Genomic DNA, 8571 nt, shown 5'->3' on the forward strand with positions numbered 1-8571 from the left:
GCACGTAAAACCCCATAATTTATTTATTTGCGAAGTCACGTGTCACCTCGAGCGACGTCACACTGCGGACACCACTACGGAGGCGCACGGGCACGACTACGTAACCGTCCGGCTTGGAGCACGGCGGTCGCGAGGAGAAGGAAAAACGGTGTTCGGTTTGGATTTTCAGGTCTTTCCGCGGCGCGTATACCGATGTAATACTTTGCAGACACGATCGTTATCGCTCAATGTATGCTCTGCGCTTGTCAGCTCAAAATGGCCAGACCCGGTGAGGGGTCCTTTAAAAGAGGCTGTCGATAAACTATAAAGCGATACGACACATGCCATCCGGGTCCGACAATACGTGGTACTTGGCCTTGCGAAACTGGCGTGAAACAATGCTACTACATATCAGGCTATCTGTTACGTATGCCACATCGGGAAGTTATAGAAGAGAGGAATCGCTGACGATACCAAGCTACGCGTTGTCGCACACTCGGCGCTCCTCATTTTTCAACGATTGCGTGGCCAAAGGGGGGCGAACCACAACCCAGAGCTGTCACACATCCTGCCTCGGTTTTTACGGTTCGCAGTCGCCAAAAACTCGTACATCGAAAAGGCATTCCTACAAAGAGACCAGGAGCCTGACCGAGATGTCTTTCGGTTTCTCGGGGCGTCACCCCATGGGGGTGACGCCCCGAGAAATGGCGTCACCCCATGGCGTCACCCAATGGCGTCACCCCATGGGGGTGACGCCATTCCCGTCGGTCAAAAGAAGGACGCCGTCGAATAGTGTCCAGGAGAGGACAACCGGTCCGACTTGCTGGCTCGGGGCGCGTCTGCAAAGTTTCTCTATGAAAGTCGCATCTGGTCTAGCAGACCTGAATGGTTAGCCCAGTCGAGATCAGAGTGGCCTGGAGGATCAGACGAGCGCCCACAGGTAAATGAAGAGCCATAGTGTAATGTGCAACATGTTTTTTTTTTTCTTCAAGCGCCAAGCGAAGTTGACATGCTTGCCGACTTCCGCAAACTGAAGAAGCTGCTGCGTGTCACAGCTTGGATCTTTGGGGGGTTTGTAGGTCGAAGTCGTCTTACGCACTCAATCTGCGGTGAAACGATTTAGACATAAGAGCTCGATAAGGCTGTTCGAGCTGTTCTGGGTCTCTCTCGCTCAATGCGATCTTTTCGGAGGACGTTAGCCATGTTTTCCTCGGAGACGCTGTCGCCGCGGAATTAAAGACCGAGGGACCGGCCAGGGGCGAGGCGTAATTCAGCCACGGTTTTCACCGGTCGGTACAGGGCGTTTTTCTCCGCCGGGGAATAAACAGCCATCACCTTCTCCCACCCCTAGAGGGGCATACCTCTTTTTGGGCAAGAAATTCCTTCCCTCATCGCCAACCAACTCGCCCAGATCACCACTTTGTCTAGGGGCATCCATTTCCTTCCGAGCAGGTGAGGTGTCTCTATCCACAGCTTTCTTTCACCTTGTGAGTCGCATCTCTTGGGCGACGAGGTCGTCGCCTCGAGGAGACAAAGCAATTCCGATGACTCGATATGCTCATTGGCGTCAGCGGGCACCAAGTCGCACTACTGCCCAGCACCGAATTCCGAAGAGAGTATCCTCTTGTAAGTTGCAGGAAGACTTTTCTCCCGAGCTATCCGGAAGCACGATAAAAACTTCCTCAAGGGTGCGGCGGTTAACGTCAGCAAGCACCAAGTCGCATCACGTACTGGATTCGGGAGAGCTAAAATATTCCAGCAGGTTCGTAGCAACGTTACTAGAACACGTTTTATATAGTAGCGTTGATTCGTTGCTAAAGTCTCCTCTGAACTCTTGTTTTTGTCATGGTTTTGCACGTGTGACATTTCGTTTTTTTTTTAGCTCGTTTTGCAGTGCCAGCGACTGTGTCGGAAGTCCTTCGCATTGAGCGGCCGGTGATATGTAAGGCAAGATTTCTTTGCGTAAAGGTCAGATTCTATCTCGACCGTTGATATTGCCGAAATGACACAGAGCGCCACAAAGAACAAACGTGAGGGAGTCGCAGAGGGCTACGTATAGGGTGCACTTTGCGAAATCGTACCCTTGAATCTCTCGAGTTCAGGACAAGACCATGTTTCACGAAATGTCCAAGTGATCCACGATTGTCTCAGTACGCAGCGTGTCTCCCAGAATACTGCTGTAACTGCAGTGCTATGCAGCCAAGTTTCAATGCATTTCGTGTACCACTCGTCATATAGGGTCCGTTTTATATCGATCGCTCGCTATGGCTTTCGCGGATCGGTTCCTGGCAAGCTGTCGTCCTCTTCGCCTTTGCATTCGAATTTCACCATGCTGCAGCAACCATTATAATGTACAAAACTACAGCACATAAACACAACAAAGAAAGGCTGTGCCCGCTGTTCCTTAGACGCACAAGAATCCAGCCCAGTGTAAACGACGCGTTTCAACGTTTGTCCCCATTGTGAGAGCTTTATTATTGGAAACATGCATGCTTTTAAAACCTGTTTACATGTTTGAACTCGACAATAACATTTAAAAAATGAGATGCAAGAAAATACTACAGAATTCGGGTACTCTTATGTTGCGCATGAAATCGGACACTGGGTGGTGTTTACGACTTTCCCCAAATCTTTTCAAAGAAACAATGCAGAAACATAAGCTTTCTTTTCTTTTTCTGCAACATGTTCTACAATAAACTGTACATTTAATTGAATAATAAGCAACAAAACTGAAATTACGAAAAAAAAAGAATTCGCGCGTAAGACAGAACTGATCATGGATATTTCCTTTCGACTAGTAAACCGAACATACTTTGTATTCAGGACGTTTAATTGAATCTAGTTAGCCTATCTAGATGCATGGCATTTAGATTGCGGACAAGTCAAAAGACCTGACGTCACGATTACTTATTAATGTCATCGATTAGACTATAGTTGGTCCTACACGATTCGAAATGCAACAGCGCGATAGTATACAGGTTTGTCTCCGATTAGTGGGGGCACCTCACAAGTATTCGATGTGACGTAACGTGAGAGAAAGAAAAAAGCAATAGCAATTACAGTGCTTTTATTAGACTAATACAGATTTTTTTATTAGCAGCTTGTGAACGTATCGAACGTGGCGTTTTCTTTTTTTTTCAGAAGAGCTTCTAGGCGAGGTGGTCGTGATTTGCTTCTAATAACGTGAGTCTCAGAAGGCTACTCAAGGGAATATTGGTTAACCTTTTTTATTAGTGCCCTGGAGGCAGCTGGTAATTTATATGCGTAATTTTTATAGTATAGTATTGCACCCTCTATAGCACGCCAAATACGGGTATATGTTAAAGTTTTCGAAGCCTTCATTACAAAAAACTGCACTGCTAATGAGCTTCAAGAGAGCATGCTGTTGGCCTGCTTCGTACGTGGTATTCAGAACGGAAAACAGCTCAAAACCAAGGGTAGGAAAGAGCCTGCAGCCTGGATCCATCCAATCTCCGCGCTGAGGCCACTGCGGTACGTGGACCTTCACGGGCAAGCTCACTGATCATAACGGGGGTCATATGAACCTCTTCATTTTCTTTTTCGCTCGAATTCGTTGTGCTCTGTCTATACCCGCGTAATGTTCCGAATAGAGTATCAATCTATTGTGTTTTAGCATAAGATACACTCGTAATTCCTGCATAGCTGAGCACGAGGTCGCGGGATCGAATCCCGGCCATGGCGGCCGCATTTCGATGGAGGCGAAATGCGAAAACACCCTGTGTACTTAGATTTAGGTGCACGTTAAAGATCCCCAGGTGATCGAAATTTCCGGAGTCCTCCACTACGGCGTGCCTCATAATCAGAAAGTGGTTTTGGCACGTTAAACCCCATAATTTAAAAAAAATTCCTGCATAGTCACATCGCCGTATGCCATTGTGCCTTTGCTAGGCAACTCTTCTAAAAGTTATCCTATGTTTCGGATTCAACTACAATGTTGATGAGCAGAGTCTGCAGTCATGCAGCATGTTTTAGCGTCATCAAAACCAACGAACCAGATAGTCCTCGAAAAAAAAGAAAGAGCAGCAACGGTAAGCCCGACGCGACAAGTTATCCGCCGGAAAAGTGGGTGAGTGTTCACCTGAAGAATTATTTTAACCGAAAGAAGGAAACAAAAGAAGTTTTCGAGTGAAATAAAACACGAAAAAGTCGCAGTTTCGCCCGAAAGGCAAAACATCATGTGCGATAGCAAATTTGCATGCATCTATACGAAGTAAGGATATTACTTTTATCGGATGTATAAACTTGTAAACATTCGCTTACTAACTAAACTAACAAGCATGGTGCGCGCGCACACAGGCAGACACGAACAGACCTCACTCGATTACCAGGCACACTCACTGTCAAAACGCTGGAGTGAGAAAAAGCGGATGCAGCAGCGAGGAAATTGACCTTCGTGCTGCCTCTCGCTTGAATGCGAAGTAAGCGGCGAGAACACAGCGCACACGAAACTATCAGCACTCGGCAAACTCTGTCCCCACCGCACACCGCTTTGAGACAGAGCCCGCGCGGCCGTGCTAGACGCAGCCGCCGCCGCCGCCGCAGCAGAACCCCCTCCCCCTCCTCCCCCAGTACCTTGCGCCGCGACGCAAGACGGCGCGCTTCCTCTCCGCTTCCCTCACTTGCGCGCGCACGCGATTGAGCCACCATCGTTGGCTCACCCTCGCACGCTTTCTCCCGCACATACAGCATGATGCGCGCGGCGACGATGTTATCGTCGTTGACGTTATACGGAACGAAGCGGTGGCGCCGACGGCATAAGTGCGCCTGGAGTGTCCGTATAATTGCTGTCGCAATAAAACTCGAAAAGAAATGCGCCGAAGTGCGGGAATATAAAAACCGAGAACGCTGAACCTTACATATACGTAAGGTAATTCATTCTTTCATTAGTCAACAACAGTATTAGTTAGAATATGTAGCGGAGTTGCAAACCGGACGTTACGTTGTACAAGTGTTCTGAGATGTGAGGAATAATAATAATAATAATAATAATAATAATAATAATAATAATAATAATAATAATAATAATAATAATAATAATAATATAAAATAATGATGATGATGATGATAATGTTGATGCATTGAGCGACCTTGGAGCAACAGGACGACGATGTACAGCCGACTTTAGGGAGGATATCACGGAATAAAAGGAAGATTATGAGAGGGGTAATTAAAGCGCCGCCTCCCCCATGACGTACCTGCGATGTGTGACAGCAACATATTTCTTAAACTCCTTCTGATGCCTCTTAAGGTCGCATATTTATATCGTTGTGGCATTATTTGGTTCACCATATTGGAGGCCCAATGCAGTAAGGTAAGCTTAAAACCCCTCTATCCACGCGCCACAGCCGTTTTTTTAGCGCAAACTTCTATTGATGGTCTTTAGGCAAATTTATTTCACATGCAGCGAATTCAATATGAGTCAAGCTGCCTATATATCGCCGATTGTTGATAACAAGCTGAGATCGACTTTCCACCGACCTGGCAGCAAACCGTCACCTGCCTCAGCACCATCCACTTGCCATTCCATAACACGTTGGTTTTGTAGCAACACCTTTCAGATGCTACAGCAACGAATTTCTTGACTTGCGGCCATACACTCCATAATTTAGAGCCAGATCTCGAAAATAAGTGTCAGCTCACTTGACTCGTGCACTACACGGATATCCATAGGTGGGCTTTACCTCAATGCACTGTGATACGCAGCGAAGCGCACCTTGCAGTCATGGTATCACAATGGAAGCATTGCGCCAGCTTATCGATTCAAAATATTACGCATGCTGTAGGCCTACGGCGGTCACTGGCTACTTATGAAACAAAATATGAAATAAGTGGTGTGAGGAAATGGGCGTGGTACTTGTTTCTACCACGGCGAGGCTAATCGGCTTCACCGCAATTGTCTTTGTGGTGCAGTGAAGACTGCTAATAATGTGAGCCAGTTTTTATATTTGTTCAATATCCATGACAAACGTGCCCTATGAATGCAATTGTTTTAGGTTATTTCCACTGTAGTAATTTGTACACACAAACGTGGCAATTTCTAGTTTGTGAATTTTGCAGTTGCGTGTCTGGGACACATTTTAGTGGAGGTCAGTAGTCTGAGCGCCGATGAACTCCGATGCGGCCTATTGAAATACATGTAAAACGCAGAAACGCCCTGGACTGATTTTAGTGAAATTTGTTGCATTTGAGAAAAACAGTTACATTCTAGTGACTGTTGGAAGCGGAATCGCAATTTATGGCCGGAATTTCGTTTTAAAATTTTAGACAATTCGCAAGTTCGAAAAAAAAAAAGGATTGACGCACGAAGTTTATAAATTAATAGCTCTGCATCTAGAACAGATATCGCGGCTATGTAAACGCTATTCATTAGATCATTCAAAGCAGACATATTCGATATGTCAAGTTATATCTTATGTGAATTTGTTACGTTATCTACAAGGGTTCTGCAAAAGTTGTATTTCCATATTACGGAATTTTTAGATTCATGTGTAACTGGTCACTTTTGTCCGCTTTAAATGTACTATCAGATGCGATTCACAGAATTGTGATATCACTTTTCATTGCTGAGTTACAGAGTTGTAAACTTGATAGTTTCGTTTTCTGAAAGTTTCCAATTTTGCCAATTTTTAATAAAGATTGAGGATCTAAATAAAAAATTCAGAACAAGAAGTAACTAGAGTTTCTTAATTTAAATGCAACAAACCTCGTCAAATTTGGTGCAGTGGTTGCCGGGAAAAACGAATGCTCCTTTTACATGTATTTACATAGGAGCACCCGAGCTTAAGCTTCCTCTTAACAGAGTGTAAGAGTGGGGTTTAGGATTAATATGCAGAATACAAAGATAGCCATCAATAGCCGGGCAAGAGAACAAGAGTTCAGGATCGCCAGTTAGCCTCTAGAGTCTGTGAAAGATCGTTTACCTATGTCAATTACTCACAGGGAACCTTGATTATGAGAAGGAAATTTACAGATGAATAAAAATGGGTTGGAGCGCATTCGGCAGACATTGTCAGATCCCAACTGGATGCTTTACATTATCATTGAAAAGAAAGGTGTACAACCAATGCATTCTACCAGTGCTAACATACGCGACAGAAACTTGGAGACTGACAAAGAAGCTCGGAACCAAGATAAGGACCGCACAAAGAGCGATGGAACAAAGAATGGTCGGCGTAACGTTAAGAGGCAGTAAGAGAGCGATGTGGATCAGAGAGCGAACAGGGATAGCCGATATTCTAATTGAAATTAAGAGAAAGAAATGGTACTGGGCAGGTCATGTATGTGTAGGTTAGAAATCCGGTGGACCATTAGGGTTACAGAATGGCTGCCAGGGGAAGCGCAGTCGAGGACGCCAGAAGACTAGGTAGGGTGATGAAATTAAGAAATTGGCAGACGCTAGCTGGAATCGGTTGGCGCAGGACAGGGGTAACTGGAGATCGCAGGGAGAGACCCTCGTCCGGCAGTGGACATAAAATAGGCTGATGATGCTGATTAATTGTCCATAATCCACGCTATTGACGCTGTTTCCCTTAGTTGCCGGCAGAGTGTGCTAGACAATTGTCGAGTGGGAAAAGCGGCGCTCTCCCGCTGAGGCGCCGCGTAGGGAAATATTTTGCAAGGGCGAACGAACAGGATTGGGGTGGAGAGACGCTTCGCGGCATATTCAGCGTAATTTCGCTGCGGGCGCTGAGACCAGTTGCACGCTTACGCTCGTATAATGTTGCTTTATTTCAACGGCAAATTTATATCGACACCTTTTTGCTACGTATACATATTTGAGGCATGAGTTATACAACGTGACTTCTTCAAATTTGCTGTCATTGTCAAGTGCGTCGTCTGCTAGCGAGCGCGGCGCGTTCGTTGCCTCGGACGCTTTGCGTACGCCCAGTTTTTCTCGCAGATAGTCTGTGCAGTGAAATTTTTTATGTTTTTACTTGCTTTGGTGCGCCCACGACTCTTGTCGGCCGGTACTAATTGTAGCTTTAGCCAGGTGAACTGCTATTTTTAATACTGTTTTCTATATGTAACAGGTAATTTTTGCCAAAGAAGCCGCCTATTTGCAACATGAAAGTACGAGAGGAAATTTTATTGATATCGTGCCATTTTACGCGCTCTTCTTGTTGGTGAAACATCCACCAGTGACAATGATAAAAGAAAACAATATTATAGTGTAATAAACCAGGTTTATTGACTGCGTGGCGTAAAGAAGTGCGGATGACCAATGTACTTCTAGGTAAATATAAAAGTGCATAGAGATATATATCAAAGGTATATCGTGAGGAGGCGCGACTCTCACGCGTCCCCTGTTTTCCCCGCATAGCTTCCGTCTCCTGTTGTCCGGCTTTGCCGCGTGGCTTTACGGCGGCGGTCGATATGCTTGCAGGGTAATGCGAGAGATGGCGCAGGTGTTGCTCTGCTAGCGCCACCTAACGGCGGGGTTACTTGGGCGCAAAAAAGAACGCTCTTCCTCTTTGGCTGGGGATCGGCAAGCGGCGCGGACGTTCTGCGCGTGCGCCGATCCATGCTTCTGCGAGACCGTCTCGCGAGGCCTTTCTTTCATTTACACCCCTG

The sequence above is a fragment of the Dermacentor variabilis genome, chromosome 9 (genome assembly GCF_050947875.1).
Source record: "Dermacentor variabilis isolate Ectoservices chromosome 9, ASM5094787v1, whole genome shotgun sequence".
NCBI lineage: Eukaryota > Metazoa > Arthropoda > Arachnida > Ixodida > Ixodidae > Dermacentor > Dermacentor variabilis.